The sequence below is a fragment of the Tasmannia lanceolata genome, unplaced genomic scaffold, assembly GCF_043159265.1.
Source record: "Tasmannia lanceolata isolate RefF3 unplaced genomic scaffold, GAP_Taslan_0.1 ptg000003l, whole genome shotgun sequence".
In the NCBI taxonomy this organism is placed as follows: domain Eukaryota; kingdom Viridiplantae; phylum Streptophyta; class Magnoliopsida; order Canellales; family Winteraceae; genus Tasmannia; species Tasmannia lanceolata.
Window position 1 is genome coordinate 48,132,153 of NW_027518680.1, and position 13,810 is coordinate 48,145,962.

A 13,810-nucleotide genomic window follows, 5' to 3' on the forward strand; every position below is an offset into this window, starting at 1 on the left:
AATCAAAGACGCTTTATTGTTTTATAAATCCAGATCGGGAGTTCTATCAATGTCCTCATCTTTGTTGAACTGAAATTCCATGCTTCCTGAACCTCGACTCATATGATAATTCAATTTCTATAGATCCCGCTGTACTAAGTACATGGATTGAGTGAACACTGCCTTAGTGATTTGAAATTTCATTACTTCCAGTCAAATTTAGCTAATGGGTCTGTTAATATGGGCTTTCTACCCAAATGCTTTATGAGTAGACCCTAAGAACACTTGTGGTGCCATTTTTGTATTGGAGAATTAGAGACTTGCTGTTTTTTTTTAATTGCTATCACATTCCTATTGGTGCTTACACACTGTTTGAGTAAAAGCTTCTGAGAGTGGAGTCGTTGTTGGAAATAATGATGCTCCTATAACACATTTGGGATTTAGCTGATGCACCATGTACATGACTGAATGCTCAAAACAGAATCCTGTCATATGTGAAACCTGAAAGTCAGCACTTACACGATCAAGTCATTGGAAATCCTTCTTTGGGTGATAGTAGAAGGATAGGTCTGAGTCATGTAGAATGAAATGTCTTGAATTTACTGCATCAAGTGAAAGGAAACAAAGAAAATATTGTCAAAAAATTGAATTTAAAAGCCAAATTGTCTGTAACTCGTGTGGCTGCTGCATAATTTTATTAATGCACTTAAGGACTTGAACTCACTGTTAGGGCTTTTAATGAATTGAGCAGCTTTCTGTTAGAGCTTATGGATCTACGTGTTATTTCAACCTATTGACAAATGGCTGCTAAATTTGTTCAAGTGGCTCAGTCATGGTTTCTGTTTGCTATTGTGTTCTGAGTTAAAGGGTCCGAATGATGCCGGAATGAACTTTAATTGGTCCTGAAATTTGCAAGTCATAGTTGCTAATGGTGTTCGAATAGCAGAACTGTATGCAAGTTGCCTTGTTGCCTTGATTTTAATCATCTTCCATGGGCATTTGTCAAATTGAATAGCAACTGACTGTGGGTTTGCTAAAGTGGACTTGAGGAGCCCTAAAGGACTTGTTTTGTTGCTTTTGGGTTGTGAAGTTTGCTCACCAACAGTCATATCTTTCGGTGATGTCACTTCCACCCTTCATGTCTTTGTTTCCTGCTTATAATGCACGCCATTGTTGCCTTTTGCCTATGATTTGCTTGTAATCTGCAACAGGGCTAGTCATTGTGAATCCGACCACCAATCCAAACCTTTGATCTACATCACAACTTTTGCTTCTTTAATCCCCAAGAAGGTGGGAGTGGATGAAATGAAGGATTTTTAGAATTATAAGCTTGGGTGGAAGCTAATATAATATCATTTTGAAGACCTTTACCTTAAGGATGAAGAAGGTCATGGGTGAGATGATCAGAAAGAGAGAGGACACAAAAGGTTGGTTTGTAAGATTGACATGGAAAAGGCCAACGATAATGTGGAATGGGAGATGAATTGGTATCTTCTTTAGGTCCTGGGGTCTAGCAAGGAGATCCACTTTCTCGCTTCTTGTTTACAGTGGTTGCAGAGGCTTTTAGTAAATTGGTGGATGTGGTAGTTGAGAGGGGGCTTGTTAGGGGATTGATGATGGGAAGTGAAGGCAAGGGGGTTTATGTCTCTCATCTTCAGTTTGTAGACGATCTTCTCATGCTTTGCTTGGATTTTGAGACCCAAGTGGGCAATTTAAAGATGATTTTTTCTTTGAAGTGGTGTTAGGGCATAGTTTAAAGTGGAAAAAAGCTCAATTGGGGCCTTAACATTCCAAGGGAGAGGTTGGCAGCTCTAGCGTAGATTATGGGGTGCAAAAGAGACCACAGGAGACCCAAGCAGGCAATTTGAAGATAATTTTTTCTTTGAAGTGGTGTTAGGGTGTAATTTAAAGTGGAAAAAAGTTTGATTGGGGTCTAAGCATTCCAAGGGAGAGGTTGGCAGCTCTAGATTCAATTATGGGGTGCAAAGAGACCACACTCTCTTTGACATATCTTTGCTTTCCTTTGGGTATCCCAACAAATTGCTCGTGGGCGCCAGTGGTTGAAGGGATGGAGAAGTAGTTAGGGGAGTGGAAGAATAATTACCTATCTTTTGGAGCGAGGGCGACCCTAATTAATGAAACACTTTCTAACCGTTGAATATGTACAAGGGTAGATTAGGCATTACATGTAGATTAGGGGTGTTGGTGTCATTGTACATTGGATGTAGATTAGGGGTATTGTAGTCATTGTACATTGGATGCCCTATTTGGTCCTATGTATACATCATTTACATGAGGAGCTCCCTAGTGGAGACTCCATCATCTGTAGTCCTTTTCTTCTTCTTCTCTCTAACTCTAACTCCATCTCTAACATGGTACCAGAGCCAAATGGCTGATCCTTGGGTAGAAGAAAGAAGAAGAGGTCCTCTATCTCATCCATTCATCTCCCACGTCTCTCTCTATCTCTTTCTCTCGTCTGTGTGATCGTGCGATCTTTCCTTCCTCTTTTTTGTTTTCTCAAAATCTCTAAAATCTCTCCCTAGATATTCTATGTTGCCGTATCTCTCTCCCGTAAGTCCCTTATTTTTCTCTCTCTAAGCAAATCCCTAAAATATCTCTTTAAAACTCTCATTTCTCCCACATATGCGCCGTATTTATCCCTCCTCATGCCATTTCTCCTAATCGTAAGCCTTATCGCAAGTTACTCCTTTTTTGAATGACATTAACTTTTCCTTGTCTTACGATTAACTCCTCAAGAAAACCAAATCTTACGATTATATCTCCATGTCCTATTTGCGATTACAACTCTAAAACATCTTTGCGATTAATATCAGAGGGCATCTCCCATGTCTATCTTGCGATTACTCCCTCTCTGTCATGTGATTATATCTCCAAGATGGGTCTTGTGATTAACTTATTCATTCCCACTCGCGATTAACATTTGTAATCACAAGTTTCTTTCAATTCTGGGTTGTGATTATCTCTTCTTGCGATTAATAATCTATGTGTTCTCTTCGTGCGATTACCCCTGGTATTTGTTTTTCCCAAAACCCATATTCTTATCTTTGATCTGATTCTTTCTCTCTTTCAAATCTTGTATTTTCTTTGTATCTTTTTCTTAGATTTGATTCTCTCTCTCTCTCTCTCTCTCTCTCTCTCTCTCTCTCTCTCGTGTTCCATGGCCTTTGTGTTACTCTTCAAGGCGCACATCAAGTGTTCGATGAAATGTCCGAGAGAGGTGTGATGCCTTGTTTTTCTTCATTCTTTTGTCATCTTCTTCAAGGCGCACACCAAGTGTTCTATGAAATGTCTGAGAAAGGTGTGGTGCGTTGATTGTCTTCTTTTCTTTGCAAGTTGAAGGTATTTGGCCTTCAACTTGAGGGGGAGTGTTGTGATGTTGTTCTTTTTCTTGTGGATGCCCTCTTTTTTTGTATTTTCTTGAGAGGGAGTGTTAATGTTGTCTTGGTGTATCTTCCTGGTTGTCTTCCTTGTCCTGTTGTCTCCGGGCTCATGTAGTCTCGCCCGACAGGGAGTATTGTTGGTGATTTTGTTCTTCATCCTTCATGTTTTCACCATTCTTGGTTTTTTCTTCATGCTCTTCATATTCTTGGTGTAGTTTTGCGCATTCTTCTTATTGTCCGGCTTTATCTCTTATCTTCACCGGGCGATGGTTTCCCCATTGTTGGTCGGTTCACAGGCGACGGTGTCCCCGTCGACCTAGTTTCACTGGGCGATGGTTTCCCCATCGTTGGTCAATTCTCCAGGCGATGGTTTCCCCATCGTTGTTCCGTTCTCAGGCGACGGTTTCCTCGTCGACCTCTCATTAGGCAATGATGTTCATGCCGCCGTCCTTTTTTTCAGACCATGGTATCCTCATTGTTGGTTGGCTCTCTTCAGGTGACGGTTTCCCCATTCTTCAAGCGACGATGTTCATGCCGTCGACCTTCTATTCAGACTATGGTTTCCCCATCGTTGGTTGGTTATCTTCTTCTTCTTCTCTTTCTTCTTATCTTCAAGTGACGTTGTTCATGTCGTCAACCTTGTCACGAGACGATGGTTTCCCCATCGTTGGTTGGTTATTTTCTCATTTTCCTCTTCTCTCTTCAAGTCGAGTTCGGGTTGAAGTCTTGGGCAACCCGACCAGTGAACTCGATATTTTTAATAATATTTTTTATTTTTTAAGCTTAAAATCTCGGGTTGGGTCGGGTCGGGTTCCGGTTGGCAAAAAGGGTTCCTAGGGTCGGGTTGGATTGAACCTCGTCGGGTTGGAACTCGGGTCGGGTTCGGGTTGGCCTCAACTCGACTCAACCCGACCCGAGTTGCTCGGGTTCGGGTTGCTCGGGTCAGGTTCGAGTTAGCCTCAACCCGACCCGAATTGCACCCTTGAGTGTTGAATAATGTATAAGGATAGATTAGACATTACATGTAGGTTCGAGGTATCATAGTCATTGTACATTGGATGCCCTATTAGGGCCTATATATACATAATTTACATGAGGAGCTCCCTAATGGAGACTCTCCATCATCTCTACTCCTCTTATTCTTCCTCTCTCTAACCCTAACTCCATTTCTAACACTAACATACCCATCTATTTCATGACCCTATTTAGGATGCCGAAATGGATAGCCTAAAAGCTGAAAAATCTTCATAGGGACTTTGGGAAGGGAAGGATGAAAGGAGAAAGATTAAACATTTGGTGAATTCGAAGAAGATTTGCAAAAGGAAGGATGAAGGTGGTATAGGTTTGAGAAATATGATACAATGGAATTACGGATTGATACGAAAGTTTTTTTTTATGGGTAAGCTGGGGTTATGCGGACTCCTACCAGTATATTAAATAAAGAAAGATGATACAATAGCAGGAACGAGACCACTACCCAATCCTTAGAACAATGTCTAAGGAAAAGGGCAGAACAACTAGGGTCGTGATACCCTTGAAGACACTCAAAACAAGCAAGAGAAAGAAATACACGAGCTGGATTTGTGCAATCAGTGAGGGTCGGGACACACATGATCCCTAAAGCAAGACCCCATATTTAGGTGAAGCCATGTTTACTATGATCCAAGAGTTCAATCATCTTTTGCATATACTTATTCTCTGGCTTTTCCTCAAGTCCTAAACCTTTTGGGGTTCTGTTTTTCTTTGATGGAGGAGTTCCGTTTTCTATTGTTAGAGGTGCTCTTCTTCGCTAGCTTTCTATTTTCCATTTTTCCTTTGGACTTTTTGCCATGAGTCTTCTCCAGTGGGATTGGATTCTTATTGGAAAGATGATCCTTCTGAAGGAAGGTTATCCCCTTCCGGCAAGATCGCTATGCGCAGCGGAATAAAAATCGCAGCGAACTTTAAGTTTTCTTTAAGATCTTGCTATTACCCAAGATCCTAGAGTCTAAATTAGTTAATTATGTTAATTAAACATAAAGAAATACCTCTTTGAAGAAGAAATCAATGAATCACGCTGCTTGATCCACTCCTCGAACGGTTGCGATCGTTCTGAATGCCACGAACCCCGCAAGTTGAACCGATGGATTCGTTTTCTTTGCTCGGACTATTGTGGATGTGAATAACTCTTATTCACTTCTTTAAGGTCTGATCTAATTAGTACCTTTGTTGTAGAGAACAGAGAAATTGATTGGAAGCCTTTTTCTTTGAAACTATGGGGATAATTTCCAACAATTGAAAAAGAGATGGAGGGAGAGAGAGAAAACGATTTTCTCAATAGGGGAGGAGAGGAGGACGAATTTTCAAGGTGTATTACTCTTGAAATTCGTTCAGGCGTTGTTCCTTTATAGTAAATAGAGTTTTGGTTTGATAAATCCTTGTTTCTCTCTCCCAATTCCTATCCAATTGAGAAACCAACTTGAATTGAGGCTCCTCGAATGAATGTGACTCTCCCAAACGTCCAAGGTTGTGTGGGGACGCCCAAGATACATAGGAGAACGTGTATTGAAGTCTCTCCCTAGCCTTGTGGCCTTATCTCATAAGAGTTGGTGTTGGAAACAAATGGCTTGCTTTGTAGATCCAACAATTTAGCAATTCTTATCCACCTAGGAGTTTGAGTGCAATTCAAAGTCCTTGATCATTTGGGAGACCTTTTCCCCAGCTCTCCAACTGATTTGGGCGTGTGGTGGGCACCACCATAATTATCCAAATGTGTAGTCCTATCCCAATTCTCAATTCCGTTCCAATTCCTTAACTTTTGCAAAACCGGTTTCGGAATAACTATCCTCATTTGGATTACACATTATTATGCTTATTATTAATCAAATTAATAATACATAATAATGAATAATTATTAAATAATTAATGAACAAATTAATTAATTAATAACTCGCATCCAATCGGAGTTATTTCGGCTCCAATTTGTCTTCGAAAAATTCTCTTACTAAGACTTAAGCCTTCAAATCTTATACTTTTGAAGCACATCTTCAAGTCTTGAACTCTTGCATGGATCACCTCCATTTCTTTGACTCTTCAAGATCTCTCCTTGAATGCTCCAAGCCTTCATCATCCTTTGACTTCAAATGGTGTTCAAGGATGTACAAGCCTCGATCCATGCCGTTTTCCTTGAGCTAAGTGTTTGAAATGCTTGAATCTTCAATACATGCACTTAAACATCAAACACGTTAGAAATACAACACATTTCAACTTGTGTTTGGAATCATCAAAACATAGAAGATTGCCAAGGTGAGAACCATTGGGCTTACAACTTCTATGTTTCTGAAGACTCCGCAGCCTCAGCATCTGAAGGGATGTGTGAGAGAAGTGCTGAGTAGTAGTCCGGATGTATACTGTCTCCACGAGAAACATGTATATCACGGATATAGACTGTCGTGCGGTTCTCCCATGTTGAGTATAGAGTCCTGATTGTATTTGCACTGAATTCTTCAGGTGGATGGAAATGGGAGAGTGGTTCCCACAGCCGTTGCTTTCCTCCGAACTGACGCATAATCTTGTGAGGAATATAGAAGGATGTGTCTTCTAAGCCAAGGATGCGAACGTATTCGGCTCTGGAAGTGTTCATGACGACGGTATTAGGTCCTGGGATTCTCCATGATATATCATCATCGGTGAGGGTTCCTAACCAATCATACCACTCGGATTCACTCTCGAAGTGAATGTGTTGACTCCATGACGTGAAGTTCGTAATGCAAGGGATCGTACGGTGACGAGGGACTGCTATACGAAGCTTTAGACACAACCAAATGTAGAGAAGGGTGGGACAACCTGTGAAAGGGAGATGAGGATGTTGAAAGACATCATCAAGTTGTTTGAAGGTTTCTGCAAGTATGGTGGGTATGGGGTTGGCATCTAATGACAACTGGTCCAACACACTGAGCAGGGCGAGAGAGACAGTGTCAGATCTCTGACATAGGAGAAGCTTAGCATATATGCCTCATGACGATGCTGTTGAAATGTCAGGTCTTCTAAATCTCCCTCTGGGGCATAGGCATCGATGAGCCTATCTACATAAAGACCGCCTGATGACATAAAGTCATCTGGGTCTTGTTCTGGCTTACAATGTAGTCGAAGACACATGAACTTGTTGAATACGTACCTAATCTCAAGACTGATGATGGGTCCGTTTTGTAGGTACTGTAACAAAGTACAGCCTTCTTCGAAAGTGGGACACACTTCTTGAAGACCAAAGCGAAAGACATGGTATTGGGGATCCTAATATTTAGTCGCTGCTTTGAGAAGGTTCCAATCTATTTGGATGGACTCATACAAAGGGGAATTTTGCTTATGACGGGTGAGATGGCTGAACCATAGGAAGCTCTTCGACTCACTATAACTCCGGATCCATTAGGACATCATTTCTGCAGTCATGGTCTGCTTCATATAGAAGATAACAAGGAAATTTTCAGACAAACAAAAAGATAAGTACAATACCTTTGCACATATTTTTATTTATTCACATTTCCTTTTCCTTTTACACGGAGGCCTATAGTAGTCTAAATACAAAGCAAAGCGGTAAAAGAAAAGAAAACAACGTTCTCTATCTTCTGTGCAGACTAGATCAGAACCTGATAACAGTGGTCCCCTGAAGGACATCTCTTATGAGTATGGAGTAATAGTTGACTGCTACTTCATTTAAATGTGGGGCAGCCAGATCACGTGTAGGCATGGTCTTCCTCCTTTTCCACTTAGAAGCAATGGTCTTAGCGAGATCGTTGGAGAACTCTTGTGGAGGAAAGAAGCGAACAATTGGTTCAATGACTTCTTGCTTGGCTCCATATTAACGCATGATGCATTTTGGGGTATAGAAAGAAGTGTCTTTCAAACAAAGAAGTTGGACATAAGAAGATCCGGGTGTTGACATGACATTGGGACAATATCCATGAAGTCTTCAATAAATGTTCTCAGCTTTAAGGCTAGACATCCATGTAAACCAGTCGGATACCGTCTCCAAATGTTGATAGTAGTGTTATATATTATTAAGTATATTATATTACTAATAATGTATTTTATATTATAAACTATGTTATATTAAAATAATGTATTTGAAGGGAAAGTCAAAGTTTTGAGACTTGTGCAAGTTCCCTCCATTAATTTGAAGGAAAAAATCAAAGTCTTGAGAGTTGTGCAAGTTCCCTCCATCTTTTTCATTTTGGAATCTTTTCAATTGTTTTGGTGGGAATTATTTGAAATTGTTGAATCCCACAAGGAGATTTGGGATTCAAAACCCTTCACTCCTTCATCTATAAATAGGAGATGATTTCACTCATCTCATTCAAGTTCTTTGGAGCTCTTTCTCTTTGAGAGAGCACCATGAAAGAACTTCAAGTAATAATAATTATTAATATATATATATAAATATATATATATATATATATATATAGAAGAAGAAGAAGAAAAGAAGGAAGGAAGAAGAAGAAGAAATATAAAGACAGTTAGGCCTAACGGCTATAACGGTCATTTAAACAAAAGAGTTTAAATTTTAAATGCCGAAACAGTTTTCTGTTAAACGGCTATATTAGGTTCGAGCCTAGGCCACCTTTGGACTTACACTATACTTGTACTCAAGTTACATCTAGTTTTGCATTTCATGCATTCCATATACATCATTAGTAATAAGTGGGGGATTGTTATATATTATTTTCATGCATTCCATATACATCATTGATAAGTGGGGGATTGTTATATATTATTAAGTATATTCTATTACTAATAATGTATTTTATATTACAAACTATGTTATATTAAAATAATGTATTTGAAGGGAAAGTCAAAGTTTTGAGACTTGTGCAAGTTCCCTCCATTAATTTGAAGGGAAAAATCAAAATCTTGAGAGTTGTGCAAGTTCCCTCCATCTTTTTCATTTTAGAATCTTTTCAATTGTTTTGGTGGGAATTATTTGAAATTGTTGAATCCCACATGGAGATTTGGGATTCAAAACCCTTCACTCCTTCATCTATAAATAGGAGATGATTTCACTCATCTCATTCAAGTTCTTTGGAGCTCTTTCTCTTTGAGAGAGCACCATGAAAGAACTTCAAGTAATAATAATTATTAATATATATATATATATATATTTAAATATATATAGAAGAAGAAGAAGAAAAGAAGGAAGGAAGAAGAAGAAGAAATATAAAGACAGTTAGGCCTAACGGCTATAACGGTCATTTAAACAAAAGAGTTTAAATTTTAAATGCCGAAACAGTTTTCTGTTAAACGGCTATATTAGGTTCGAGCCTAGGCCACCTTTGGACTTAAACTATACTTGTACTCAAGTTACATCTAGTTTTGCATTTCATGCATTCCATATACATCATTAGTAATAAGTGGGGGATTGTTATATATTATTTTCATGCATTCCATATACATCATTGATAAGTGGGGGATTGTTATATATTATTAAGTATATTCTATTACTAATAATGTATTTTATATTACAAACTATGTTATATTAAAATAATGTATTTGAAGGGAAAGTCAAAGTTCTGAGACTTGTGCAAGTTCCCTCCATTAATTTGAAGGGAAAAATCAAAATCTTGAGAGTTGTGCAAGTTCCCTCCATCTTTTTCATTTTGGAATCTTTTCAATTGTTTTGGTGGGAATTATTTGAAATTGTTGAATCCCACATGGAGATTTGGGATTCAAAACCCTTCACTCCTTCATCTATAAATAGGAGATGATTTCACTCATCTCATTCAAGTTATTTGGAGCTCTTTCTCTTTGAGAGAGCACCATGAAAGAACTTCAAGTAATAATAATTATTAATATATATAAATCTATATAAATATATATAGAAGAAGAAGAAGAAGAAGAAGAAAGGAAGGCAGAAGAAGAAGAAATATAAAGACAGTTAGGCCTAACAGCTATAACGGTCATTTAAACAAAAGAGTTTAAATTTTAAATGCCGAAACATTTTTCTGTTGAACGGCTATATTTAAAGAGATGCACCTCTTCTCTAGAGGCTGCAAGTCTCTTCGGAATAGGTTGTTCTTTGCACCAATTCTGAGTCTCTTCGGAAGGGTGTCTTTGCACATATTCGAAGTCTTTAAAAAAGACTCCATTAGAGTTTATTAAAAATCTTCTTCTCCTGGAATTTCTTCTATCTTTCATACTAGTTAAAAGTTTTTCTGAGTGGGTTCTGATTCATGAGAATACAAGAAGTGCAGTCTTGTTAAAATTCTCAGTGCTGGGTATTGTATCCTGGAGATAGAATTTCAAGAGTCCATCTGCATCTATACGTGGGAAATTACTATCTTAAAGATAGCTTCCTGGAAGTGCCTTGCCCAACTATTTATACTGTTATGTTTTCTGCATTTCTGTTCTTATTATTTTCTACAACAAGTGGTCCCAATTACGGTAATTGTAGATTGAAATATCCAATCGGGAACCTGGGGTGGCGATTTAAAGTTTCAAACAAAGCCAAATGTAGAGAAGGATAGGGAAGCCTGTAAACTGGTGAGCGGGATTATCTCGAACTTTGTCTAATCCATTCAAAGTTTCGGGTAGGATGATAGATATTGGATTGGCTTTGTCAGGAACCTGTTCCAATATACTAAGAATGCCAAATGAAGCTTCGTCGGAGCTCTGCCTTGTGTGATATTTGGCGTATACGCAAAATAAGAGAGCCATATGTCGAGCCGCTTGATAAGTAAGATCTTCCATATCTTGAACAGGAGAAAATTAATCGATCAGTTGGTTGACGAGAACACCGTCTGAGGTCATGAAATCCAAAGGGTCTGCCCTCGGATGCAGAAAAGTCGCTTCACTCGTTGTACATAACTATGGACCCGCAATCTCGGACGTGAGGAATGAATCCCTCATCCTCGATCTCCACATGAGAAGGAGAGCTCTGCTACGGCTCCCTCAAAATATAGCGCCCTCACAGCATGAGTCATGGCGTGTGCGATACCTCTTTATTCGGAGTAGAACTCTGAACCAAGACATACCTAAAAATAAAGAAGAATCGCCATCTAAGGATTAAGGCTCTAGAACCCATAATATACTCTGTTGCAACGGATAACCAGAAAAGGAAGGGTCTGTGCCTAGTTACGAGTGGGGAAGGTGTTAGGCACCTCACTCGTCCGAGCGCACTCGGTCTCTTATGCCATTTTTTATTATTTTTGAAGAATTTTGGGCGAAAATCATGTGAAATGGGAACGAACATCCCCGAGAAGAAGACGACCTATCTAAGCATGCATAACCCGGGGATGAGTAAAGAAAAGGAAAAATATCCAAGTCCTAAGGAGGGTTGATATCAGTATCACCTGACATTGGAATGAACACTAGAATCTGCCGTCTCCCTCTCTCAAATCCTCAGGGAGGCAAAGAAGACTAGAGCTAATCCAATGTAAGATAACCATGATACTTGTCTCCACTAATCCTAACTCATCACATCTAACCCTAACTCATCACATCTAAGAAAGCGGTAAACAACCACATGCACAGCTACAGCTAAGCAGATAATGGCAGATATAATAAGATATGATAAGCAGATATGATAAGATAAGACAAGCAGATATCCTGAGCAGATAAGCAAATAATAATAAAGAATTACAACTAAGCAGATAACCAAGAGATAATAAGTAGGTAAGTGCTACAGCTAAGCATGTGAATAACAAGTAGACAAGATATGCCAGACATGTAAGGGCTACAACTAAGCATGTGAATGAACAAGTAAAACTACACAAGAGATATATTTAAAGAGAATAAGTACTTAAGATAAGGGAAGAAAACACACTAGAATAGCCTTATGAAATAAATCATAACAACTAACAGACCATAAGCCCTAAGACCCTAAAAGCTCTAAAGAAAAATGTGCCATGGTTTGATCTGGACCTAGATGGCCGTCCAAGCTGCCTACGTATCCAAACCTCTTTTTAGAATCAAGATCAACGTAGTTCGGAAACAGCTTTTCCAAAATACTCTCCTAGTGTCTTTTAACTTTTCTGATGTTTTTGTATTTTTAAATTTATGTTGTTTTTGTGTTTTGAAGTTTTTCAATGTTTTTATATTTTTAAGAGGTTTTAGATGTTTTCGTATTTTTAAGTTTCTGTTGTTTTTGGATTTTTAGATGTTTTCACCCTTTCAACTAAAGGGAACATATAAGACCACACTCCGTGATCCACAGCCTATTGGAGTGTCAACACGAAAGGATAGAATCCCTAGAGCTAAATGGTATCCCTAAACAAGTGAACTAGTGTCCCAAGGTAAATGGTATGATTCCAAAAAGGTAAAGCTCTTACAAGACTGAGCTAGTCTTTATGGAGAAAGAAGGCTATGCTATAGGACAAACTCATAACAAAAGGGTATACTCCTAATCTATAGAGCTGACCTCTAAACTAATGACTCTGCAAAAGGGGGTGCTAATAGGAAAGAAAATCAAATACTTCACATATCCATACCCACAACATGGGGCGAAATAAAGAGAATCAAATATTTCATAAATGCGTACCCACGACATGGGGTAAAATAAAGAGAATTAAATATTTCATATATCCATACCCACGACATGGGGCAAAATAAAGAGAATTAAATATTTCATATATCCATACCCACGACATGGAGTAAAATAAAGAGAATCAAATATTTCATATATCCATACCCACGACATGGGGCAAAATAAAAAGAGTCAAATATTTCATATATCCATACCCACGACATGGGGCAAAATAAAGAGAGTCAAATATTTCATATATCTATACCCACAACATGGGGCAAAGTTATCTAATATAGAAATTTAGTTCAGGAATATAGCTAAAACCAGGATAACATCAAATGATTATTACTTCTATAGGGGTAATGAAGCGATAGCTATTAAACAACCAATGAGATTAAGTGAGTCTCCAAGAAGAAGAGAAGACAAATAGGGATGCTAGTAAGACTGAGCAAGTCTCTTAGACACAAATGGAATAACTATTACTAATGAGACAATGAATGTCTCTTATGGAGGGCTCCAAGTAACCTTATCATTGCCCTTGCAATGATAAATAGGAATATGATATCTAAAAAGGCTGAGTTAGCCTCTAGAGAGAGGAAAATAATCTTATAGGGGGTGTTCTATTGGGACTAGGTAAGTCTCCTATAGGTTAACTTTACTAAAGTGACAAAGCTTGTCTCTTAAAAGGGGAGGCTCCGGATAGCTCCATCATAGCCTTTGCTATGGTAGAGGGAATAGATAACTAAAATATTTCTAGGGACTAAGCAAGTCCCCTAAATAAAAGAGGAAAAGAGGAAAATGCTAATAGGACTAAGCAAATCCCCTAAAGGATGGGCTCTAGATGACTCTTTCATTGCCCTTGCTATGATATATCAAGCAAGAAAATAACATCCACACCATCATATTCGAATTAGTTAACATAACCTTTTATTGAATG